Source organism: Camelina sativa, chromosome 14 (assembly GCF_030686135.1).
Source record: "Camelina sativa cultivar CO46 ecotype springtype chromosome 14, ASM3068613v1".
In the NCBI taxonomy this organism is placed as follows: Eukaryota; Viridiplantae; Streptophyta; class Magnoliopsida; order Brassicales; family Brassicaceae; genus Camelina; species Camelina sativa.
The window spans coordinates 28,828,125-28,841,571 of NC_141893.1; positions in this window are offsets into that span (position 1 = coordinate 28,828,125).

A 13,447-nucleotide genomic window follows, 5' to 3' on the forward strand; every position below is an offset into this window, starting at 1 on the left:
ATTAATTTTAATTTATGGAACAAACTTATTATTAAATTTTAATATTCCTTCAAATCAGAGAAAAATAATAAATATTAAAATTTAAAGAGTTGAAGATCCAATTTACTTTTTTTTTGTCAATCAACTTGCATTGACTTAACGTAACCAGAATTTGATATAACCAGGTTCGGTTGAACCGGTAAGCCCCATACAGTTAGTACAAGAATAGATAGATTTAAACAATTAGAAAAAACAAGGATAGATAGAGAGTTTTTGAGAGAATTTTTCGCAATCTCATCAGCTTGCCGATTCCTTTCTTGAGAAACAAAGGTAAAGGAGATTTCTTCAAAACTCGAAGCTAGCAAGAGGATATCATATAGAATCCCGTGAATCTCTTACAGCTGGAATTCCAAATTAATCGTTTTAATCAACTTTTGTGAGTCAGAGGCAAACAAAAGCTTCTGATAGCCTAGATCAGAGGCGTGTTGAAGGGTCATGTACAGTGCTATTGCTTCCACCGTAAATGGCGATCTGATATGGTGTGACTTAGCACTTCCCGTTCTTTAAGAGTTTGAGGAAGTATCGGTGAAGATCCAGCCAAAGCCGGCATCTCGTGAGTCTTCCTTCTAGGCAACATCCGTAGAGTATCTTATTAGGTCTGTAGTCAATTCCGCTCGTTGTCGGTGCGTAGTTGTGTACAATCTTGGATTTTCTGGGGTTTGGCTTAAGAACCATTCTTGGGTTTGAGTAATAGACTGCATCATCGCATCCACTGGGGGAATAGATTTTTGTTTGAAAATGAGCTTGTTGCGGCATGTCCGAATCATCCACAGGATCCAGGCTCCAAGAGCCCCATCCGCAGTTCCGGTCGGTGGTAAGCAGATAAGTGACCGAGAACATTCGATACCCACTTTCATACTTTGAATACCAGCTGGGTCAAATCGACTTTTGGCCGGCGTCTGCTCCCAAACTTTCCTGGCAAAGGTACAGTGAAAGAAAAGGTGGAGTCTTCTCCTCTTGACCACAAAAAGGGCAAGTAGCAGCTCGGTTAATATCGCGGCTTCTCAAGTTCTCACCCGTTGGAAGCACATTCCTCATTATCTTCTAGAGAAAGAGTTTAATCTTCGGTAAGCAATGTAAGTTCCAGATCTCCCAGTTAAAACCATGGTTTGGATCTTCATATTGTGATTGATGCTCCCGCCTCATAGTTAGTGCATGATAACCTGATTTTTCTGTATATTCTCCAGACTTTTGAGCAGCCATATATAGTCATCATCTGCTCCATGTATGCTGGGACGGATGGTCAGGATCTCTTTTTCATACTTCGAGAGTAAGGATTCCACTTTCTCTGTGTTTCCGTTCAAAGTTGAGGGGCAGATAAGATTTGCTACGGCTAAGTGTTGGGAGGTTTCAGGAGGTGGTCCCAATGGACGAGTGGGTGAGGAGAGGGACAACCAAGGATCATGCCAAATCCGAGTTGATGTCCCAGATACTATTGCCTTTCCTAGATGGATTTTAATGAAGTCTCTGGCAATACAAATTCCTCTCCAGCCATGAGAGGCTGAAGAAGGGACAGTGCATTCTAGGAAGGGAGTGTCGCGGCAGTATTTGCATAGTAGGATCCTTGCTAAGAGACTCTTTGGGTGTGTTAAGATTCTCCAGCTCACCTTGGCTAGGAGCGCGTTGTTGAAGTCTGGTATGTCTCGAAAGCCTAGACCCCCGTCTTTCTTTAGGTTTGTCATTTTTGACCAGGCTACCCAACACATCTTTTTATTATCTTCAGACTCATCCCACCAGAAACGAGTGAGGGCGGATTGGATACATTTACAAGGCGACCCTAGCAATTTAAAACAAGACATGACATATGTGGGCATTGAAGCAAGCACTGATTTCAGCATGGTAGTCTTCCCAGTAGGGAAAGTGACCTATTCGACCAGCTTCTTGACTGCTGCTTTATCCTGTCAACTATGGTGTTGAACATTTCCCGTTTCTTCCGATCAAAGAGCTCTGGAAGTCCCAGATACTTACCAATTCCGCCCACTTGTCTCACTCCTTAGACTTGCATCGCCTCAGCCCGTGTGTGAAGATCCAATTTGCTTATATATATACTAGATAAGGACCCGCCCGATGAGCGGGTTTAAAATTTTGTAAATAAAATTAAAATTAACATAAATATATGAAAATTTGTTGTAAGTTATTTATATAATATATTGATTTATATCCATTTACAAATCCTTTATTTATGTTACCATTAAAAGCGTATTTTTTACACCTAAATATATTGTATGTTACAAATATATTCTTTACCACCACCTAGAAAATATATGTATGAACACTAAGCAAACTATTATATATCTTTTTATTTTCACTTTTGCATAGTTTTTTTTTTAATTACTAAAATTATTGGCTGACTAAAAGATATATTACATAGTATACTAATCAATGATGTAACATTACAATAGTGTATGACCAACCATTGAGAGAACTTCGGCTCCACCCTGCTCCTTTATGGAGAGAACCTTACGTCCAACCTCTTCCACCATAGAGAGAACCTTGGCTCCACCTTCCTCCCTTGGAGAGATAACCTTGCGTCCAACCTCCTCCACCATAGAGAGAACCTCGGCTCTGCCCTCCTCATGTGTAGAGAAAACATGTTCACGTCTTTTAGCTATCTCAGAATGGCTTGCTCCGACATCCAATGAAACTAAATACCATTTTCTAACGTCATAAAATCTTTTGATAGTAACTAATGTTAAATTTTCCAATGTATTCGTGTAACTGTCTTTGAAACACCATGATGTAGCCTTTGTCTCTGGAACGCCCCGACTGCCACCTTGATTAATGAGCCTCATGTACACTCCCAGTCTATGGGCCCACCTTTCTCAGTTGGCATCGCTTCTACTTCTGGCCCACCCACATCCTACGGACGGTTTGTTACGTCTGGGAGACTTTCCATACAAATCACCATATGATCTTTCCCTATATTTTGTCCTTACTCGTACAGTTCCGACAATCACTTCCCGAAAGGTCACCCATCTTTCAACTACTTCAGCTCAAGCATGCTTAACTATGGAGTTCTCTCATGACCCTTGATCGAAAAGATAAGTGCAATTTGATGACATAGGTGGGCAAATCAATTCTTTTATACCTATCCGCAAACCAGGGTGTCACAGTCTCCGAACTCCTATGGATCTATCAACAACAATTTATGTTTTTCCAATCTATCTATCTATGTTTGTTGTGAGCTTGTGTTTGATTAGCCTACTTTATCTAACCATTAGGTTGAAGATAACTTTACAGGAACTACTACACTCCTGAAGATAACTTTACAGCGCCAAGAGCAACTGTAGGAGCAAGTGAACCAAGAAATTTACCCGACCAGGAGTATAACCACAGGAAGAGGAAAGCGATGAATTTTGAGGATAGATCCTACTCCCAAGTGGAGACTAGGTCTAACAACCATCCTCACATCTCCCATCGCAGATCCCCAGTAAGAGCTCCTGACCGGCAAGCCAGATCCTATCAACGAGACAAAAGACAAAGCTGGTCTCAGCGAGGAAATGATAACTATCCTAGACAACATAACCTACCTCCTCTGTGCGGACCAGTCAAGAGGCTTCCTTTTCCTCCAGACCTTGACGCCCGCCTTTGGAAAGATCAGCTACTAGCCCAGAGCCGACCACGCCTCCACCAGTACAAGCGATATCAAGAGAAAAAATTTTGAATGATCTCAGGGAAGTTACAATTCAGTACACATCCTGTGTGGACCAAACTGAAAGTGCTGCTAGGAAAATGCGAGTTATACAAGGGGAGAGTAGAAACCTTATGGCTAACACGGCTGATAGCATCCTTACAACCGATATCCTCACCAGTACAGGAAAGGTTTTCTCCAAGGGAAGTCCCAAACGAGAACCTACCTAGACAACCCTCACAAGAAGTGGAAAACCACAAGAGAGGACGAGGGCGACCACCGTTAGCAAAAGGTACAATAAAAGCCAACACGACTTTGAGGGGAGTTAAATCACAAAAACGAAACTTTACCTTAGGATCCCTAAAGAAAGCAGGAAAAGCCAATGCTGGGAAAACTGATGCCATGGGGGGATCTAACAAAGCAAAAGATCCTAAAAACAGAGGCTCCCACTCTGAGGTTGGAACCTCAAGACCTGGAAAATCAAAAACTTCAAAAACACCAAACCCCCAAATTACCTAGATCCCGGCGAGTAAAAAGAAAGTGGTGGATTTTCAGAATCCGCCAACACCTCTTCCTTAAGAGTTCTGAGCTGGAACTGTTGTGGGTTGAGGAATCCCATAACAGGCCAGCGACTTAGGGAGATCAAGAAAAAGATTTTCCCGGACATATTATTCCTCATGGAGACACACAACTCGTCAGAATTTGTGCTCCAACACTTGGACTGGATTTTTTTACTCGTCGTCCTTCTTAGTCCCCCCTTCTGCAACATCTGCTGGTGGACTTTCCCTGTTTTGGAAACCAAATGTTGAAATAGAGATCCTTCAGTCAAGCCAAAACTTTATTGATACAAAGATTACATCAAAGGGTAAAACTTTCCACTCTACATTTGTATATGGAGAACCGGACCACTCCAAACGCTCTCTTATTTGGAACCAGATCCAGGATATTGCTGCCTGTAGAAGTGGTTCGTGGTTTCTCACTAGGGACTTTAATGATATCATAAATAAAACTGAAAAGGTAGGTGGTCCACAAAGAACAGAAGGTTCCTTTACTGCGTTAAGGTCATTTATGTCAAGTTGTGATCTTTATGATTTAAAACATACTGGGAGTTTTCTGTCTTGGAGAGGAAAAAGACATACCCATTTGGTCCGCTGTCAACTGGATAAGGCTATGTCTAACAGTGAATAGGTAGTAGAATTCCCCTCGAGTCGCAGTGAATACCTGAGATTCGAAGGATCTGATCATCGTCCTCTAGTTACCTCTTTTGACCCTATCAAAAAGCGTAGAAAGAGTTTAATCAGATATGATAGGCGGTTAAAGGATAATGAGGAAGTTCGTAACATGAGCCTTGATACATGGGCGTCATTACCTGCGGGTACAGTTAACTATCGTATTAGTGCGTGCCGCCATGCAATAATCACCTGGAGCAAAGAGCAACACAAGAACAGCCAGAAGGAGATCAATGAACTGCGAGAGAAACTGGAAGAAAGCATGAGTGTCAGTTCAGATAATCAAGAGAAAATCTCTCTCATCAATAAAAAACTCTTAGCTGCTTATAAACAAGAGGAAGCATTCTGGCAGCAACGGAGCAGACAACTCTGGCTGATTCTGGGGGATAAAAATACAGGTTACTTCCACGCTTCTACAAAAGGAAGAAGAGCAATTAATAATATTTCTGTAATGGAATCAGCAATGGGAGCACCAGTATTCGAGGAGAAGGAAATTGTAAAAGCTATCACTGGACTACTTCCAACAAATATTTACCTCTCAGTCAGGAGATAGGAAGAGTGTCGTATTGGAAACTCTCAAACCTTGCATATCCACTCAGGACAACAAAGCACTAATCAGTATACCAACTACAGAGGAGATTCAAAACGCATGCTTTGCCATCCACTCGGACAAAGCCCCAGGCCCTGATGGATTCTCAGCCAGCTTCTTCCAATCAAACTGGAGCGCAGTGGGAACAGAAATAACTTCAGAAATCTAAGCTTTCTTTGTCTCTGGTATGCTACCTAAACATATAAACCATACACATGTCAGATTCATACCCAAAATACCAAGTCCACAAAAGGTTTCGGACTACAGGCCAATAGATTTATGCTCCGTGTATTACAAGATTATCTCAAAAATATTGACAAAGAGATTATAACCGATCTTGCATACCTGTATCTCAGAAAACCAGTCGGCTTTTTTTCCCCATAGAGCAATCTCGGATAATGTGCTTATCACCCATGAAACTCTGCACTACCTTAAAACATCAAATGCAAAAGTGAGAGTATCTATGGCAGTAAAGACTGATATGAGCAAAGCATACGACATGTTAGAATGGGATTTCATTGAAGTTGTACTTAACAGAATGGGCTTTCATAAACACTGGATCCAATGGATCATGCAGTGCATTACCTCGGTATCCTACTTATACCTGATCAATGGCCAAGCTTTAGGCTTTGTAGTACCAACAAGAGGTATTAGACAGGGAGACCCACTCTCTCCCTACGTCTTCATCCTCTGCAGTGAAGTTCTCTCAGGCTTATGCAATAAGGCACAAGGTCAAGGCAGTCTACCTAGCATCATAGTGGAAAAAGAGAGCCCACGAGTCAATCACTTACTCTTTGCTGACGATATGATGCTCTTCTGCAGAGCGGATCACAAGAGTTGCGCTAAGCTAAAATCGATTCTACAAAAATATGAGAAAGCTTCGGGTCAGAAGATTAATACTGATAAATCAACAATCACATTTGCAAAGAACACAAGTGCAGAAACCAAAGCAAGAGTCAAAAGAGAACTAGGTATCACAAAAGAAGGTGGTCAGGGGAAATACCTGGGCCTCCCTGAACTATTTGGGCGTAAAAAAAAGATATTTTCACTCGAATTGTGGACCGTATCCAGCAAAGAGCAATTAGCTGGTCCTCTAGATTCCTCTCGTCAGTAGGTAAACTGACACTCCTCAAATCGGTGCTTGCATCAATGCCTACTTATACCATGACGTGCTTCAAATTACCTAATGCTCTATGCAAAAAAATCCAGTCAGCTCTTACTAGGTTTTGGTGGGACTCCAACTCGGGCAAGAAGAAGATGTGTTGGATCTCATGGAAAAGAATGACTAGATCTTTCAAACGAGGTGGACTGGGCTTCAGAGATATCAAGACCTTTAACGATGCCCTACTTGCTAAACTCAGTTGGCGGATACTTACAAATCAGGAATGTTTACTGTCCCGAGTTCTGATGGGAAAGTACTGTAAGGGTACCTCCTTTTTGGATTGCTTTGTATCAGCCTCTGCATCCCATGGTTGGAGAGGGATCTGCCTTGGGAGAGACCTCTTAAAACGGAAACTGAGTCGCCTAATTGGTAATGGTGAAACTACGCCAATCTGGTATAGCCCCTGGCTCTCCTTATCTTTTCCCCAATGTCCCGTCGGACCACCTACTGAAGCCTCAAGTAAACTAAAGGTTGAGGATTTACTCATACCAAGCTCTGGCGAATGAAATGTGCCTTTAATCAGAGAATTACTACCAGCTTATGAGGAGGACATTCTGAAAATCAGACCAAGCACAACAGGAGCAACTGATAAATAGGCCTGGCTACCAACAGCATCAGGAGTCTACACAGCGAAATCCATCTACTATGAGACCCTAACCTATAGAGAACGAGGTGATCCGGCCTTTGTACCGCCCCCTGCTACTGACTTCAATTGGACCTCAACAATATGGGGACTTAAAGTTTCTCCCAAGATTAAGATGTTTCTATGGAAACTCGCACAAGAGGCTCTACCTGTGGGCTCTAAACTCTTGCAAAAGCACATCAACCTGAACCCTGAGTGTCCTCATTGTGGAGCAGAGGAGACAACTTTGCACCTCTTCTTCCATTGCCCCTTTGCGGTTCGCCTGTGGAATCTAGCCCCTTTGGTCAATCCTATTGTGACAGAGGAAGTTCTATCGACAAAAGCTGGTTTAACCTTAGTTAACAAGATGCTATTCTTTCCTCCCACAGGGATAAGTTTGGGACCGTTGGCACCGTGGATCTTATGGTCCTTGTGGACGACACGAAACCGCTTGCTGTTCAATAAAGAGCGAACCTCAGTGACAGATGTGTTATCCATGACCATTTTACAAGGTCGAGAATGGCAAGAGGCATAATACAGAGTGACAAAAGAACCTACCAAACCTCGATTTGCCAACCGGGACCCAAATCGTAGAGTGGCCATTCAGGCTTGTTCTGATGGCGCTTGGAGAATAGACAAACATGCAGGTTTCGGCTGGGCCTTCAGGGATCAAAACGATAACACAATCCTGGAAGGAGCATCGTCAGCTTTGCAGGTGTCCTCACCGTTGATGGCCGAAGCTCTAGCAACAGTGAGAGTTGCAATTGAATCAGGTTTCACCAACATCATCTTTGCTTCAGACTCGTCAAATCTTGTCAAAGCCCTCAAGCGGAAGATCCAATCCAAGGAACTCCATGGGATTCTACATGATATCCTATTACTATCCTCTCAATTTCTCTTTTTTTCTTTCAATTTCTTGCCTAGGAACCTTAATCAACGAGATGATGCTCTTACAAAGGAGGCTTTGTCTGTAATGAACCTTAATTTGAGAAATGAAGTATCATATGTTTGACCAAAAAAAAAAAAGGTTGATGAGCATCTATATCTCCTTTTAGGATTGAATGAAAGGTAACAATTATGTTTGCACAAAAAATGGTATGTGACCAACCAATCAAGGTTGAGAAATTAGAGGAAAATTAATTTGACATAAATAAAGAAATTCTAGAAATTATAATCACGATAATATATGAATCCTAAATAATTGAAAGGTGAAAAGATAAATTAAATAAAACAATCTAAAAATACTACATTAAATTTTAAAATACAGTATTAGAAAAAAACGCATATATTAATCTTTTTTTTTTGGGTCAACATATTACTCTTACCTATTCCAAAATAAAAAAAAAAAGTAGGAGAAATTTTTTGTTTTAAAAAATAAGGAAAAATTACCTTCCTATTAAAACGTTTTTACCAATAGAACAAAGTTTAAACCAGTATTTTTGAATAAATTATTTTGTTAGATGAAAAATGTGAGACGATCTATGTTTATATAAAGGTGAGTATTTACATTTTTTAGAATTAATAATTAACTGTACATTTTCCTTAATCCTTTTTCTATTTTTGTTGAATTAATAACTTAAATTCAAAATAAATAAATAATGTTATAATTTCGAATTTTATAAAATATATAATCGCCTTATAATTATTTTTTTTTAACTGTTTAATTTTGTAATTTTTTATAATTATCTTTTAATATTATTAATATTGTTTAAACAATTTTTTTGTTTTTTGTCATAATCTCAAATCTCTCCTATTAAATACTAAACTTTTACACATGTCAATATCTCAGATTAATAACTTGACACGTGTCAAAATCCTGTTAATGCCTAACTTTTAAAACTCAACTTTATATAATCACTTTCAAAACTTAACGGTTAATTGATTATCACGAAAAGTTTAAAATATCGGGCTGGTTAGAAAATCATGATAGAATAAATATACGATAGATAGAGCAAAAGTTATTTTCACTCAATTACTTTATTTTCTCTCAATCATGTGAAGAAAGAAAGAAAAATATAAATTATATATAGATTTGACCTTAAAAATTGTTATCATATATCAACAGTAAAGACAAACTAATAATAAATCATTTATTTATTTTTTGTGTTTTTTTTTGTCAACCATTGGGCCACAACTGGCCGGCTCATTAGCCAAATTGCTACATTCGATAGGAAGCAGGACTCGATCCTTGGTGTGATGGTGACTTCTACAAATGGACTTACCTCCTGTCACTGCACTAAGGTCACTTCACATTTTATTTTGTGTTACTCAACTTTTTTTTACTCTTCCATATATTTATTATACAATTCATAGCTATATGAATTATAAGTATTAAATTTATATATATTATGAAATTATATTCATCAAACTAATTATAAAAGCCACTTTAATTATTCAAATTAAGCAAAACTTTCACTTCGAATATTGTAATGTTTTATTACTACAATTTCTTTATTTTTCTTTACTTTTTAGTGTAGATTAGTTAATAGTTTATAGATTTCAAGAGATCTTTAGCTACATAAGAGAAGATGAATATGATATTCAAGTTTGCCCTAATTTCTCTCCCAGACGTGAATATCGAGGCGCCGCTTCTACCACACATCTCTGACATCGATGGGGATTCCGACCGCCGACGTCGGGAATTCCTGACCTTTAACCCCCTCTCTACCTTCTTGTACTATTCTAGATCGAAGTCTCAATCTTTTCCCCCTTTTTATTTCCCCTTTTGAACTGTTCCTCTTCCCTTCTCGAGAACCAAAATCGCAGTAAAGGTTTGTTCACCATCGTTTTCAAAATGAGTGCGAGTCTGGCGAGAACCACTCTTTGCTCCACTGTCTCAACCTTTCTGACAGCGGCATTAGAGTCCAATTGTCCTTGCACCTTTAGATCTGGAATTCTTGTCGTCTCTATAGAACCATCTCCTCCTTCGCCACCTGAGTCTTGAGAGACGGAGACAGCGCCGAGGGAGATCGATGATTTCTTCCGAGAAACGACTCTCCTCCGTTAATCGACTCCCGCCTCAAGTACAAGTCACCCTTTGAGCTTGGTATAGTCGAACATGCTTTCAACAGAGAAGCTGAAGCTCCATTCACTTTCTTCCGACAGTCACCACACTTCCAAATCTCCCGGGTCTCTCACAGTATTTCTTCGATTTGTGGGGCTGAACCCTAAACCTATTTTCGGTCTGCAAGCATCCTAAGTGTTACTGCCCAATTCTCAAAATCCCAGGTTCTCTCTAGGTCCTTTTGTTATCAGCCATTGGTATCTCTCTTTGTTCGAAGACTGCATTGTAGACTCCGTTTTCCTAGAGTGTTTTGGATGTACAGAGATTATGCTAGACCCCTGGCTATGGCTCAATTAGTGTCATTGTTTGTTGGGTATCTCAACTGGATGATTCAAGGCCTAGTGAATTCTGAACCATTTAGCGTCTCCAGTTCCCAACCTACCCTGATTATGCTACCAACAACCCATAGGATCAAGCTTGCTTCAACTCTTTTATTGACAATCTGATTACATGCTTTGTGTGGATTTCTTTTTTTTTCTTTGGAAAAGGACGCCATATAAGAGTGAGCCCACCTGCATTGTTCCTTTTTGTCATATTTTCCCGGTTGTTCTGAGTTATTCCCCCTTGTTTTGGTCTGATTGTCAAGGCTTTCAGCTCCCTAGTCTTTTGTCGTGGACTCTAATGTGCTCACTCGACGAAGCAAAACAACCTTCTTTCAGTGTCATCTCAAAGAACAATACCCTGTCTGTGGTATCAGTAGCACAAAAGTATATGCATGTCTCTTATTCCTTAATACCAATCCGACTACATGCTTTGTGTGGACTCCTTTATCTCCTTGGCTATGGGCGCCGTCTGAGAGAGAACCCATCTACACCGTTACAGATTAATATATCCTTCTGGCAATATTTGGCTTTGATCCGTCTGTTTGGTATGATTATTTTGGTTTGCAGGCCTTTGGTCTTTCGCCCGATACGCTAATGGTCTCATCCGACATAGCTAGGCAACCAATTTTCAGCTTCATCACCATCACCCGATCTGCTACTTACCTAATCTTTGTCAATGCATTGCTTTTGCAATGGCACCTCGCTCCGGTAAGATCTTTAGCTCTGATTCCCTTTTCTATGTCAATGTGTCGTATGACCATGACTATCATGTCATCCTTTGAATCCCTCAAGGATGATCAATCAAGTAACTATGATCTCACATGCTTCAACCTACTTTTAAGTACTTGTTTCAAAGCTCTCATAGATCATTACATGATGTCTTATTTTTATTTGCTTAAGGCTTTTGGGAAAGCCTTTCTTTGTAATCTTCTAATCTTTGGGATATTGATCACTTATTCTTGTATTGGTTGAGTTTTAATTAATGAAACCATATGTTTGTCCAAAACAAAAGGAAAAAAAAATGAATATGTAGAAAGAAAATAATGGAAAGTGACTATTCTTACGTAATAGAACAAATTAATGGTTATCACAAAAACTAAAAATATGGGTCTAGTTATAAAATCATGGTAGAATAAATATACGAAAAAGAAAAGCTAATTTCACTCAGTTACTATATTTTGCAGCTAATCATGTGAACAAAAGAAAGGTAAAAATTCTATAGCTTTATTCTTCTAAATAATATCATAGATAAAAACTAATAGTAAATCATATGAATTTATTTCTTTTATCTTCTATTACTCTAATTTTTTTTTTGCATAAGTATTATACCTATATATATATATATAATGAAATTTATATTCTAGTACTCCTGTTTATTTTTTCTGTTTTTCCATCTAACTATTGACATTACTAGGTTTTGAACCCACGCTACGCATGGATTTATTTGATATATTTTGATAAAAAATATATATGATTGATTATGGTAATAAAATATTATCTCATAAAAAAAATTAGTACTAAGGAAAAAAAATAAATTTCAGATACACAATTTTTTAAAATATAAAAATCAGCTGTGTTATAAAATCAAATCTGATAAAAAAATCATAAATTTAACTTGACGTCCAGGCGAGGCAAATCAAACTGATGACCTCACATATCCTAAACCATTTTCTTTGACCACCAGAAAAACGAAACAATTTTAAATCATGAATTTAACTCGTTTTCATATTTAATTGATCGCCACCACCTATGTTTTCGTGTTTTTATTCAATGTTTTCTTATTCTTCATATTCTTTCTTATCATTTTCATTGTCAAACTTTGTGTTAATTGTCATCGTAACTTTTACCGTTTGGTTCTTCGTTATAGTCTTTTTCTTCTTCTTCCTCGTCAACTTCTTCACATTTTTCCACTGAAAAACCTTTTTTAGACTACCACACAACTTGTTAACCCATCAAACTCCAAGAACAAAATCATTTCTTTTCTCATAAAATTTGTGAAATTCATGATTACCAGCATAGTCAACATATGCACCCAATTATTGACAATTTTATCCATATACTTATTTGGTTTTAGATCCACGCATTTAGAAACTTCTCAAACCAAAATCCTTACTTGGTTTATAATATTTAAAAACATGATAAAATTTACTAATAATTATTTATTTAATATGAATCATATGATATATAGAAATATGAGTACACTATAAGAACATATTAATTATAAATAAATAATATCAATTATATTAAATCATCAAATAATATCAACCGTATCATATTATCAAATAACTGTAACCGTATATAACAGTAACCGCTTAAACCGTAATCGTATTTAAACGTAACCGTTTGTTAAACGGTTCTAGTTGAGGTTACAAAAATTTCTAACCATAACCGGTGGTTAATAAATCTTAACCATGACAACCGTAACCCTGGTCATGCCTATGTATAGCTAATAAAACATGTGTGTTTGTCGTCCATCTTTCTTCTTTAAACCTCAAAATTTGACTCAAACATCAAATTAAGGTTTTTCGATGTCAATCTTTCTTGCTTAGAACCCAAAAATAAAAAATTAGTGAAAGAATATCAACTCATCTATAAAATCATACACAAAAATATGTTTTACAGCTCATAAGAAATAAAAAGCACAAATGTAGATTAATAATATAATTTATGTTTTGCATCAATATTTATAATATTTTAAACTTTTAAAAGGTTTCGAAATATAAAATTTGAACCTTTTAAAAATTTTCAATATTTATAATATTTTAAACATTTAAAATTTAAAACTTAT